The 14,424-nt window shown below is 28.0% G+C and overlaps 1 protein-coding gene and 1 long non-coding RNA gene across 2 annotated transcripts in view; one reads left to right on the top strand and one right to left on the bottom strand.

Moving 5' to 3' along the window:
- LOC126744060 (protein Wnt-6) overlaps positions 1-14,424 on the top strand; it is a 45,279-nt gene that overhangs the window by 13,596 nt on the left and 17,259 nt on the right. The gene's annotated exons all lie outside the window — the stretch shown is intronic.
- On the bottom strand, positions 3,450-4,861 carry LOC126744061 (uncharacterized). The gene is made up of 3 exons (XR_007663051.1): positions 4,747-4,861; positions 3,764-3,865; positions 3,450-3,709 (listed from the first exon to the last, which is right to left on the bottom strand). It is a non-coding gene; the product is annotated as an uncharacterized LOC126744061 (long non-coding RNA).

The following is a 14,424-nucleotide window of genomic DNA, read 5'->3' as shown; positions in this document are numbered from 1 at the left end:
AGGAATATCAAAATCAGGTTTATGAGTGACGCTTAAGAGTTTATCGTCGGGTATGGGACTCTCGGTAGTTTCAGTATTAATGATTGCTTCATTGATTTCTTTAATATTATTATATTGATGCTCCAATGGATCAATGTGTAATTTTATGTGTCCAAGGGTGCAAGATTTGCCAATATCGCAAGATAAACAAGTCAATGTGCTAAAGTGCAGTTTTTCCTTTTCTCTGCACCATGTTACATTATACAGTGAGCATTGTACCTTTAAAGGTGCCAAAACTTTCGGTAATTTCGTTATCTACGGTCTGTATATCCAAATCGCTCACTGTATTAATATGTATGTTAGATACATTTTTATTAACCACATCCATAAATTTTTCGTAACAGGGTATGTCTGTATTTTCCGCTCCCAATCGGTCCGCTGTACGTTTTAAGGTTGCCCCAACTCCGTCCGGGGCACCTTTGGCATGTCCAGCCTCACTGTATGACCAAGAAATCTTGTTAATATTTGTAAATTTAGTTGGCAAATAATACCCAATGATATTAAACATTCTCTTGTTGCGGTATTGTGTACTAGAGCTATCCGAAAGAAAATAGATGGTATTTATCAATGGCGTGGAAAAACGTTCTAAAATTGGAATCAAGTGAGCTGCAATTGCTTTGGCATCATGTCTGAGACTCGGAGATATAGTGCAAAATGAGCTTACCCGATCCTTACTATAAGCAACACCTGTATGTAATGATATTTGCTGCCTGGATGCGCCAAAATGAACTTACTGTGCCTCGGAGGAATATTTGCATGAATAGTTTTCTGAAAAGTCAATATGAAGGAGCAATTCGGAGTCATTAAGTGACTTTTTGATTGTTGATAATGTTCTGTGCTGATGCTAGATATTTCTAATGCATTTAATGTAATTCGTAAAAACCAACATGGCGGAAATAAATCTAAATAAATGTCATTAAAAAATGGCGTCATTGGATAAATCTATTTAGTTTTATAATGCACATATATATAACATAATTAGTTTATCTCTAATAAAATCTGCTCAAAACATAATGATTTTATTCGTGAACGCTATCAACGCTTAATAGGTGTCGATTTTATATATGTAAAATTCTCAAAGTCAGTTGTTTTTGGTCAACAAGTTTTTAGACAGAACTAAGAGGAAAGGTTAGCACGACTGTTTTACTTTTTAATAATTTTATTATTCCGAGACATGTGAAGGAATTATACTTGATTTTTTTTTTTATTAAAAATTTTGATTTATATTATAGTTTATTATCCTTGTAAGAAAACAAAAGACCTTGTCTGTTATTGCCCAATGAATATCTTGGGTTGTCTTTATTTAGAAATTATTAGTTTATGGACTAGTCTGAAGAATTTTTGGAAGAAACGACTAAAATGGATGCAATAAACATCAACATATAGGAATTCAGATTCCAGGAGTGCCTGTAAGAAACAAAAGATTTTTGTCTGTTTTTGATAAATAAATATCTTGGGTTCTCGTAGACAAAATTTAAATATTATTGATTTATAAACTTCTCTGAAGACTTTTTTAAAGAAATAGCATTTTTTAAAATCGACGCACTAAAAGTCAAGATGTTGGAATTCTTATTCCAGGAGTGCCTGTAAGAAATAAATGACATAAGGAACATCGTGAACAATAAAACAATATTTATTTTATAAAACGTTTATATTGATACGAGTAATATTTTAGGACGTGGTATAATAGTTATTTATATAACAAGTGCGTAAAATGATTTTTTTTTTATGAATGGGAAATTTGTCAATAACTGCTATGAATAAAGAAATGAGATTTTACGCATGTGTAATAAAATTTTTTTCTACTAGCAAAGAAAACATTAAAAAAAAATCAAAAATAACAAATTACTTTCAGAATTAAAACAGAAATATTATGCATTGTCACCACATGCCTGGACCTTGCAACACTTAGGGGATTTAAGGATGTTTGACGTAGGTTAAAAATAAAAAAGGACCCAAAACAAAAACCGACTTGTTCTGAATATTATTTAAACAAATAGCTTCAAATCTACTTTTAAGGTATGATTAAATAAGCTGACAAAAATTCACATGATATAGAACTCATAGAAGGCTAAAATTCAAAATGATTAAAGAAATATGTTTTTTTTTATTTTTAAATAAAAGTATGGACTGTTGTAACCTATGACCAAAACCAAATAGGAAATTTGCAATATTTTATAAGTTTAGAGCATAAAGAAAAAGTTGCGTTGGATATAAATTAAGGCGAAGAAATGCCACTTTATTATGATTTTATTAGGCAATTTTTTTTATTGATATTTAGGATAAAAGAGACTATTTAGAGAAATATTTCGACCTAAAGATTTTATGTAGAATACTGAATTCTATATTTATAAAAATATTTTTTTTTTATAAACTGAAAAAAAAATTGAAAAAAAAAACTCTCAACATTAAAAAACCAATGAAGATTTTTTTTCTGAAACACAAAATGCAACGTATTTTAATTTTTTCTTTTAAAAAGTTATTAGAATTTATTAATTTTTTTTACCAGATTTGGAGCTTAATTTAAAGCATTATAAAAATTTACAAAAAAATTAAAATGAATTAATATCGAAAAAGTGCAGATTTTTTAAACATAATTTTTTTTTCATACAACAGAAGTCACTACTTAATCTTTTTCAGGTGAAATTAGATTTTATTCAAAAATTACATTATGCTTATTTAAGATAAACGCCGTTTTCAACATAGTAATTTTTTATCCTTTTTCAGTCACCTGACTTAGTATTCATCTTAGTATTCACCTAGTATTCATCTTGTTTTTTAACTTCTTAAACAACTGCCTGGAAGAAATTAAAAAATATATTTTGTCATGCAGTTGTAGTAGTTCATAATTTTCTAAAGAGTTAAGACGTTCTTGGTCAATCAAAATCATATTTAGACTCGATAAATAGTTAGTCACTGCATATTTCTTCCACGCAGTTGATCCACTTCTATTTAACATTTACTCTGAAAACATCTTCCAAAAAACTCTCGAAGACTATATTTAGACATCAAAGTAAGGGGCACATGGATTAATAATATACGGTATGCAGATGACACAGTCCTGATAGCAGATCATATAAATGATTTATGGGAATTAACATCAGCATAAAAAAGGCCAAATTCCTAGTAATCACCCGCAAATTAGATGAGTTCCAGAATGCGCAACTCTCATACGATAGTGGCGATATAGAACGAGTAAGCCTAACTATATCCGTACTTTCTTATGTGCAGATTTGGTCTTCAGACAGAGTCAAAAACGTCTTTAGGAACTCTAACTTTGATCTATCAAAGAATCTTGAAATTTTAAATTGAATCGTTTAAATTTAAAAATTGAATTTAAGTCATGCAATTAATTTTTATTATTGGCATGAATTACGTCTTACCATTTACAAGTTTTCAGGCAATTGGATTATCTTTTTATTCTCTCCAAGCAATTTAAATAACTTCTTCATCTTCCTGGTTAGTTGAAAGATTTTGTTGTACTTTTTAGAGATTAAGTCTTAAAGAAATTAAAAACATGAAAATACAAATGATAAGAGCTCTTTTTCTTTGACTTTTGTCTTTGACAACAGTATTTGAGCTCTTTCTCCATATATATAATCTCTCACTCATCTACCTGGTTTCAAGAAACCAATCAAGCAATTACTTCGATAGAATTAGAATCAACCACCTAAAATAAATAAAATCAAAGTAAAAACTGGAATGACAAATTACAACTAGAGACCTGTAAAATAATGGAGTCGTTCATATTGAAACTCCATCCAGTGAACATCAACTCTTTTTATCAAAATTTATATAACCAGCTGAATATTGACCTTCTCGTAACCTAAAAAATATATAAAAAAAAGACTCGAAGTGTTACTTGCGTCACCGTCCAAAAATTAATTTCCGATATACGAAACGCACGAGCAGTGTTGCTCCTAATTAGTAACATGGGCCATAAATTAATTTAAAGATGCTTAAGTGCGGACTGAACTTGTCTGCGAAATGATTAACGCAGTCATAAACCGTATAAAATGGCAATACAGTCGCTTCGATATGTCATTTTGGACTATTAAATGATGTAAAAAAGCGATTTTAAAAATTATAGCGAAGCTATAAAAAAATATGATATCTAACATCTTGGGGTCATCGGTCTGGATGGGAGGAGATGAGGAGTGATTTAAATTTGATTTATGCTGGTGAGAAAGTTGACATTAGAAATTGTAAAGAATTAAGTACAGTATTAAGTTCTACTATTCAGTAGGAAGAAGTGAAGCATTACACATTATTTTTTTTTTCACATTAAAAGGAACAATCAGCACATTACTATTGTTACTTCTGGTTCTACAGGCGTGATCGTCATATATTTTCTTTTTATTTTTAAAATCATAAATATAATTAGATACTTAAAAAGTGTAGACCCTTAACTGTTAAAATATTTTCGTCATAAAACAAAATTGGATATAAACTTTCTTGTAGATAACCCTTAATAAATATTTTTATAATAGTACTTTATAATTCCAATAAACTATCATAGTTTTTAATGAAACCTATATCTTTCTTCTAATCTGGTTTATTCACGTTGGCTTAAGAGATAAGCACCATTTACTTTCACAATTTAAAAAAGTATAATTCATCTCTCTGTCTACAGCATATTGTGGTTTTGAATTGCTCTGGTTTGTTGTATTAAGACCAAATTTCTTGTTAATTATAATAAAAACTTACTTTTTTAATGGAATCCATGAATCTTACGCTTCCTGGTTCTTTTAAGTTATGTTGGAAAGTAAGCACATGAACTGGAATATGCCTTTAGGTTTGCTTTATTTTTTTTTAAATCCAATATTTCCCTTTCATACAAAAGACTATTAAAATAAGTCTATGTTACCAATGCTACTTTACTAAAGTGAGATTCTACCTGTGGGGCTAGTGTGTGATCTGTAAACCATAACTAGAATTTGTCAAGATAAGATGTTGCGAATTTATAAATTGGACCTCTTACTTAATTTGTTAGATCCTGTACATGTTCTGTCAGGTGATGTCAATGGTGACGTGTGATGTGTGACATATTTTTATTAATTAAATTATATAATAGTCTGTTGGATTTATTAAGGTCATACATACAGTCTTAGCAGTATTTAGTGATAGTTTGTGGAAACTTAACCATTTTTTCATCTTTCCCAATCCACAAATAATTTTAATTCTTAATGACTGATTTACAAATAAAGTAGAGAACAGTAAAGCAGGCTAATATTCCATGTATGTCCAAATTCAAAGGAGAATTTATATAACACATAAACAACAATGGGTCAAGTTCTGTATCTTGTGCTGACACTAATTAGTACATTTAAAAGATCATTGTAACCATTCATTTTTAAAATTGGACCTCTCTGATGTAGATAGTTTTTACAGACATACGATATAATACAATTTCACTTCGAACCTCTCGAGCATTTTAAGCAAATTAGCACTGTGGCAAATGCCTTAGCCAAATCAAGGAAAACAGCAACGAACTTCTTGAGGCAACGTTCGAATGTAAATTTCTTTTTATTTTATCAGTCAATTTAAATATTGCATCAGTAGTACTTTGTCTTTTCAGGAAGCCAAGTTGTCAGAAAACCACAAACTCTGGATTTGTATTGATAGATTGATCTGGGAATTTGTAGAATTGCACACTTTCGAAATTAAGAATAGGAAATATATTAGTTTGTCAAGACCCTTTTGACCTGATATAAATTATCAAAGTTTTTGCCATTTTTGACATACCAATGACACTGGAGATTGTCACAAAAGGAGTAAAACAATTACATTTATAGTATCAGCCTCATTGCTCCATTTTGCATTCGCTCCAGTTGTTTAATTCTAATCCTTATAATTAACAAAACTTTTTGCTCTTTTTTTATCAGATAGGGAAGTTTATATTTTCATCTATATCTTCCAATAGAATCACCATTTTTATTTTGGCCAAGTTCTCCTTCATTAGTTTTATATTGTCCATTAAATTATTCATCTATAATGAGCTCAAGTTTCTAAGAAGCTGACGGACAAATTGATTTTTTCAAGCAGTTTATGGTAATATTGATTTTGTTCAAGTAGTTGAGCAAAAAATTAATTCTTTTCATATTCTTCCACACAGTTAAGTAAAATAATAATTCTTTAGATCGTTTGATAGTAATATTGATGTTTTTTAAGTAGTTAAAAAAAATGATTCTTTGCATATTCTTCCTCACACTTTCGCAAAAAAATGTTTTTTTCACTGTCTTTTAAAAAGTTGATATAAAATTGACTTATTTAAGCATTTTATCATTAGTTGATTAATAGATAAGTTTGTTTAATCGTCTCAAACTGATATTGAGTCTTTTCATGTAGTTGATAAAAAGATAAATTTGTTTAATCATCTGAGAGAAATACTGATTTTTTAAGTAGTTAAGCAAAGGATTGATTTTTTCAATAATTTGAAAAAACTATTGATGTTTCTTAGTAGTGTTAATTTTTTCACACTTTTCCTCCAAGTTAATGAAAAAGATGATTTTTTAAAGTATTTTATTGTAATATTGATTCCTTTCAAGTAGTTAATAAAAACACAGATTCCTTTGGGCCTCTGTTAGTAATATTAATTTTTTTTAGGTGGTTGAGAAAAGGATATATATTTTTTTAAATTGTATAGAACGATTAATGAACTTTCCAAGTAGTCGAGTAAAAAATTAATTTTTTTAAGCATTTGATAGCAAAAATTGATAACTTGTATATTCTTTCAAGCAATTAATCAAAAGATGTTCTTACACATTAAAAAAAAGAGTGATGTTTTTTAAGTAATTTAGCAAAAATTGATTCTTCTTATATTTTTACGCACAGTTGATAAAAAGATAATTTGTTTAAATCATCCGATAGAAATATTGATTTTTTAAGTAGTTGAGCAAAGGATTGATTTTTTTTTAAATTGTATAGAACGATTAATGCTTTTTAAGCACTTGAGTAAAAAATTGATTCTTTTTATGGATTTTCATACAGTTGAGCAAAGAGATTCCTTTTTTCACACTTTTTTCAAAAGTTGATATAAAATTGAATTATTTAAGCATTTTATCATTAGTTGATTAATAGATAAGTTTGTTTAATCGTCTCAAACTGATATCGAGTCTTTTCAATTAGTTGATAAAAAGATAAATTTGTTTAATCATCTGAGAGAAATATTGATTTTTTTAACTAGTTAAGCAAAGGATTGATTTTTTCAATAATTTGAAAAAACTATTGATGTTTCTTAGTAGTGTTAATTTTTTCACACTTTTCCTCCAAGTTAATGAAAAAGATGATTTTTTAAAGTATTTTATTGTAATATTGATTCCTTTCAAGTAGTTAATAAAAACACAGATTCCTTTAGGCCTCTGTTAGTAATATTAATTTTTTTTAGGTGGTTGAGCAAAGGATATATATTTTTTTAAATTGTATAGAACGATTAATGAACTTTCCAAGTAGTTGAGTAAAAAATTGATTTTTTTAAGTATTTGATAGCAAAAAATTGATAACTTGTATATTCTTTCAAACAATTAATCAAAAGATGTTCTTACACGTTAAAAAAAAAGAGTGATGTTTTTCAAGTAATTTAGCAAAAATTGATTCTTTTTACATTTTTACGCACAGTTAAGTAATTTTTTCACACTCTTATAAGAAGGGATTGAAAACATGGATTATTTGAAGTACTTTATAATAATATTGATTCTTTTCACGAAGTTGATAAAAAGATAATTTGTTTAAATCATCTGATAGAAATATTGATTTTTTTAAAAATTGTATAGAACGATTAATGCTTTTTAAGCAGTTGAGCAAAGAGATTCCTTTTATCACACTTTTTCCAAAAGTTGATAAAATAATTGATTCTTATAAGTATCTTATAGTAATATCGATTCTTTTCAAGTAGTTAAGCAAAGGATTGATTTTTTCAAAAATTGTATATAACGATTGATGCTTTTCAAATAGTATCTTCCACACAGTTGAACAAAAGATTTATTTTCTTACACTCTTCTAAGAAAATGATGCAAAAATTGATTTTTTATTCTTAATTCATTTTGTAGTAATATTGATTCTTGTCAAGTAGTTGATGAAGAGATATTTTCAATTTTCATTTAATAGGAAGATTAATGCTTTCCAAGTAATTGGGCAAAATATTGTTTTTTTCACACTTTTCTACGAAGTTAATGAAATAATTTGTTTTTTAAAGCATGTTATCATTATACTGATATTTTTTAAGTAGTTGACAAAAAGAATATTTTTCTTAATGAAAATAATGATTTTTAGATTTTTTTAGGACTTTTAATTGACTTTAACTGCTTGAAAAAAAATCAATTTATTATAACTACCTTAAGGCGTTACAATCGCACGTTAACAATTGCTTGGAATAAATTTAAAAATTTCTTATATTAAAATAAGATATTTAAGAAATTGACATGATTTATTATTTGTCAGCTTAATTAATTTTTTTACTCTTCTTTTGTTTTTTCTATCAAAAAAAAGTCCATCAAAAAAAAACTTAGTTAATTATTCTTTGATGATTTTTTATCACTTATAGTAATTGTAACTATAACTGTCCTAACTTTGGTTACATATTTTTCTACAATCAATCAATTAATCAATCACATGTATTATTGTCAAAAAATTACAAAATTTTGTAGAAAAGCTAATAAAAAAAACATATAAGAACAAAACAAAGCAAAACACACAAGATAAAAAAATAAGAAATAAGTACATGCAAAACCGTATAAAAACAATGTACCTGGTAAATATACATCATGATGTAATTGACCAGGTACACATTTCTTCTTCTTTACAATTCCTAAGCGTGCGAATCTATTTTCGAAAAAAATAATGTTTTAAATTCCTACATGACTGCATTCATCATAAAAAACAGTCATAGTCATAGTTCCTTATCTTGGGCATAGGAGTTGCTTGTTCTAGTTTTTTGATGTTAATCACACAAGATTTCAACGAGCATAATAGGAGTTTTAACTAGAAAAAAAGTTGTTTTAATGTTTATGACCGCAATCGTTTGGAAATTGTATTTTCATGCTTAAATCTTCCAATTTTTTTAAAATTTATTATGTTTTATTGCATGTAGCTTATTTAAGATATTTTGGTTTGAGATAAATAAAATGTCAAAAACTGTTCGAAAATAGGAAAAAAAGACTAAATGTGTCACTTTTTCAATAATACTGCCTTACGAAATTCTCGTCTTTTTCAAAATTCATGACAATAAGATTAATAAGCTAAATAAAAGAAAACCGCCATCTGCCATAGAGAAACATGCTGTAGCTAGTAATTACAGGTTCTCAAAATTTCTAATTTCTTCCCATAAACTAACCCTTTAAATTATGTCTCTTTCGGTTCAACTAAAACAGTGAAAATGCCTGCACGATGATGATTTCTTGAATCATTAACCATGTCATTCAAAATGCCATTAAAATGACTCTAATACAGCTCCTATAACACAATGAACATATTACATGAGCACATGGTGACCTTAACATCGGCAACACAATGGCAAGGTGTGTTATAGTAGATCATTATGTGGTAGCGATCTAATGACGCTAATTATCTCACTAGAATATTTAAATAAAATAAAGGAAAATGGTAAAAATAGTTTACGACTTTTTTCATCGCTTCCAGACTGAATAAAATTTTTGATAGCGTTAGTGGATTTAAGCCAGAGAGCCTGAATTGTTTATAAACACTCCAGGTTTAATGCCTGTTACGTATGATTACTTAATTATACCCCGATTTAGAAAACGTTCCGAGTTAAATTAATTAATTGGCAATTTTAGATTGTGTAGGTGCTCAAAGTCTATGCTCGCCTAACGAACGGTAATATAATATGCAGAAATTGCACTTTTACGTTTATATGATACTACGAGTGATATGTCATGTGTACGGATTTAACAGGATAATAATTCACCGAAAAAGCGCTTGTTTTTTTACGTCATGTGGGTTCTTTAAGTCATAATTATTGAAAAACTTACTTTTCGTGACGCTTATATGGTACATAAAGAATTGTTGACAGCAATGGTAATTTTTGAGGTTAGAGCGCAACTGAATTGCTTGTGTCTTAACTTTTAAGCTTCGATAGTAGAAATTTTACTTATTTAAAAATTAATTTATGATACACACTAATATACTAGTATAGTCTAAGGTCCAATAATGTTAGTTTTATGTTAAATGTGCTCTGCACTTTAGCAGGCCATAAATTTTATTTTCCTGTATGATTATATTATAGTGCTGTGACGCAGCAATGATACGCAGCTTTAATTTCGACGTATGACACGTATAATATGGGTCATGCAGCCTAAGCCTTTCATTTAAGAGCTAGATTTAAAAAAATTAAAGGGACTACACAAAGTCTTGGTTTCAAAAGAATGCTAAAATCATGTTGTATTGCTTGTAGCCCTTAAGATTTTTAAGGTACCATTTTTTAATAACATTAAGATTTTTTATTGTAATTCGTTTGTTTGCTTTTAATTTTTAGGTCTCATGATGCTCTTAGGAGCGAAACATTTTGAATTAAATAGTTTTTTTGAGACCGAAACTTTGTATAGTTTTTTTTTTAATAAAGAACGTCTTAAGGTATATCGAAAAAATTTATTAACATATTAGGTGCAGTAAAAGTATTTTTTAATTGTCACCAAAAAGACAGTAGTCTCTTTTGATTCATTTTCTTTAAATTACTGTTCATTAAGTATATAGCAGATTTTTTTCTAGTTTTTACTAATAAAAAGAAAATACTTAAAGGTATCAAAAAATATTACATTAAAACACTAGCTGCTAAACTATTTATAAGTGTGACCGAAGAAAAGACTATTTTTTTACACTTTAAAAATAAAGTTCACCCCTCGTTAACTAGTTGTAACGGATTTTACTTTAGTTTCAATTAGTTAATTAAGAGAATCCTAAAACATGTTAAAAAAATACGCTAAAACACTAGCTACAATATAAGTATTATTTATGGGTCACTAAGGAAAGCACAATTTTTTTACATTAAAAAAATCACTGCTCAATAACAATTTGTATGATAAAATTTAACGTATAATAAAAAACAGTAAAATACTAGCTGCAGTATAAGTATTTTTTAAGTGTCGCCAAAAAGACATTCATTTTTTTGACTTTTTTTTAAATCACTGCTAAATAAATAAAAAGTACCTTAAAGCCTAATAAAAAATACACTAAAATACCAGTAAAATCATTTCCTGAAGGTGCATCTCAAGCACAACATATATTATAAGATAGTATGATATTATTATGAAGATGAAAGCAAAGGAGAACAAGATTCAAGAACATATAACTAAGAAAGAGATAGATATTTGCCAAGAAATGTTATGATTAGACACAACTTTTAGATTTGCAGTTATAGATATGTTGATGTATTAGATTTTTATCGACGCGTTTTCAAGTAAAAGCCGATTTTCCAGATTACTGTCTGATGATTTCTGAATTATGCATGTTGAGCATGCATAATGAGCATGTTGATAAAAATAAAAATGAAACTTTTAATTTTTTGTTCTCTATGTATGTACTTAAAAAAAAAAGACAAAATTTACCTTTTTCTGAAATTTTAAGCATATTAATTACAATTTCTTGGAAACCAGAATTCTCGTGAGTTGATAATTTCATTGGCAAAAAACAAGAATAAAAAAAAAAATATTGAACTCCAAATACTTTTTTTTTTAATTTGAGGTATTATACCACTTTTTGATTCATGGAAATATTCGCAGTAGTTCTTGAGATTTAAGACTTTAAATTCAGGGATCGCTTTAAAGATAAAACTCTATCCTTAGGAGCTACAAGAGACAACTTAAAATATTTCAAAAATTGTGGTTTGCGGCCACTTGTACTTAAAGCAAAATTTGTTTAGAATATTTGAGCCAATATACCACTTTTTGTTTCATAGAAATATTCGCAGTAGTTCTTGAGATTTCAGACTTGAACGATCACTTTGAAGATCAAACTCTATCCTTAGGGGCTACAAGAGACAACTCAAAATATTTCAAAAATTATAGTTTGTGGTCATTTATACTCAAAACTAAATTTGTTTAAAATATTTGAGGCAATATACCACTTTTTGTTTGATAAAAATATTCGCAGACTTTAAATTGAACGATCACTTTAAAGATCAAACTCTATCCTTAGGGGCTACAAGAGACAACTTAATATATTTCAAAAATTGTAGTTTGCAGCCACTTGTACTCAAAACAAAATTTGTTAAGAATATTTAAGGCAATATTTTACTTTTGGTTTCATGGAAGTATTCGTAGTAGTTTTTGAGATTTCAGGCTTTAAAGAGGGTAATCATCTTAAAGATCATCACAACTTGACCCTTGGAGGCCATTACAAAAAACCTCAAACATTTTTAAATTTATAGTTTGAATTAGTTTAAGTCAGCATCGAGATTATCAGCCTAGACCTGTGTGTAAAAGTCTAAATCATTACTTTGGCCATTGGCTATTAAACATCAGAAAGATGTAGATAGTACACTTTCCTTTTGCCAACTGCATAACGCTGCAAGAACATGACATCAAAAGCAAATTACTAGGAATGAAGTAAGTTCAATCATAAGGGGGAAAGTCATACAATATGCAACAACATTGACCTTAGCAGTAAAATAGAAAACATCACGAAAGCCTTATATTAGAATGGATATTCAAGCAAATTAATAAAGTCAACTATTAGAAAAACAGCAGAAACAATAATGAAAGAACCACAGCAACAGGAGGATCCTATAGGAACTTCGTATGATGACAATTAGATAAAGGAGGATACGAAGATAACTTCAACTTATAGTTTTCTCGGTTGAAGTGCATGTGATATGCTCGGCATTTTTTCTTATTCCACATTCCCTATAAATGAAATATCAATTCGTTCATATTTTTTCCGCTTTATATAAAAGCTTTATGATGCATCTGTATCTCATGTTTTGTGTACTTAACCTTTATATTTAAGCAGTCTCCAAACAAATCCACCGTAAGTGCGTAAGTTTGGTTTACTTAATCAAAACACTGTAAATTTTAATAAGACCGAAATGGCTTCTACTTGCGAACGAAATGTATACGTGGAGGTTTCGTCGAGTTCGAATATTTTGACAGGTTTTGTATATTATGAGAACCCGCTCAATTTTTCGTTATGAAATTCGTAATTTCCTTTTTAGACGTGAAAGTTGTTCAGGTGAAGCAGCATTTCTCACGGCCCATTATGAAAAAGCAAACAGTCATACATTGTGCATACAGATCTCGAGTGTTTGCACAAGATATTTTACACGAAAAGCTGCTTTAGCTTCTTTTTATGGAGGCTTTAACGCCTTTGACAGGTGGACAACGCCGCGTTTAACCGCGGTCCAGTTGATTTATTCACCTTAAAGGATCTAAGGTTTCCATTCATGGTAATAGAGTACGGATTTCTATGTTATAATAGTACCTATTATTATGTCTTATATTTGTATGCTCTTTTTTCAAAGTTTTCTAACCTTAGATGATAAACGATGTCTGCATATACTCAGTTATCAAAAAATCTAAAACTACTTATTACAATTCTTAAAAGTAAGTTTAATAAATTTTTTTTATATATAATCTGATTTACAAGACCAGTATTTTTATTAATAAACTATTAAAACAATACTAATATTTTATACTTGTTTTTTAATTTTAGTATTTTTTCAGCAATTTTAAATTTTTAGCAATTTTAAAAATAATCATTTTTCTTTAGTACTATTAAGATTAGAATATATTGTTTTATCTTTTTACGTATTTATTTTTATAGACTTTTCTTTTTACGATTTTGAATATTTTTTGTCCTTAGGAGTTTGCAAAAGAGCTTTAGGGATTTTTTAATTAAATTTAATACGTCTACTTTTGGTACTATAAAATTTTTTTTGTGTTTTAATAATTTTAGCAAGTGAAAACTTATTAAGGGAAAATTATTACTGAAAAATATTTTTATATATGATAATTGCATTAATATTAAGGCCATATCTTACTTTTTCTTCATTAAATTTATTTATTTTTTTATGCATTTTTTGAGATAAGTTTAATTCCTACGTTATTTTTAATTATTGGTTGAGGTAACTAATCAAAATGTTTTTTTCTAATCTTTTTATTGCGTGCAAATGTGTTTTTTTCTAAATCTAAAATTAGAACACTAAAATATACTGAAGGTAATCATATATAAAAAATTCCTTACATGGAGTATACCGGTGTGGATAACGAAAGTTTAGACCGGTATATTGGATCAACTAAAAAAATTTAATTCAAATGGTACTGATTATATGTATCCCAATTAGTTATTGTACATAATAAATATAATATAAATTTACGTTTAAGAATCTTATATTTTTGGTACGAATCCAAAAAATCTATAACTTTTTGTACATATCTA

This window comes from Anthonomus grandis, chromosome 13 (assembly GCF_022605725.1).
Source record: "Anthonomus grandis grandis chromosome 13, icAntGran1.3, whole genome shotgun sequence".
Taxonomy (NCBI): domain Eukaryota; kingdom Metazoa; phylum Arthropoda; class Insecta; order Coleoptera; family Curculionidae; genus Anthonomus; species Anthonomus grandis.
The sequence above is the reverse complement of the archived record's forward strand: the minus strand, read 5'-3'. Positions and strand labels throughout refer to the sequence as shown.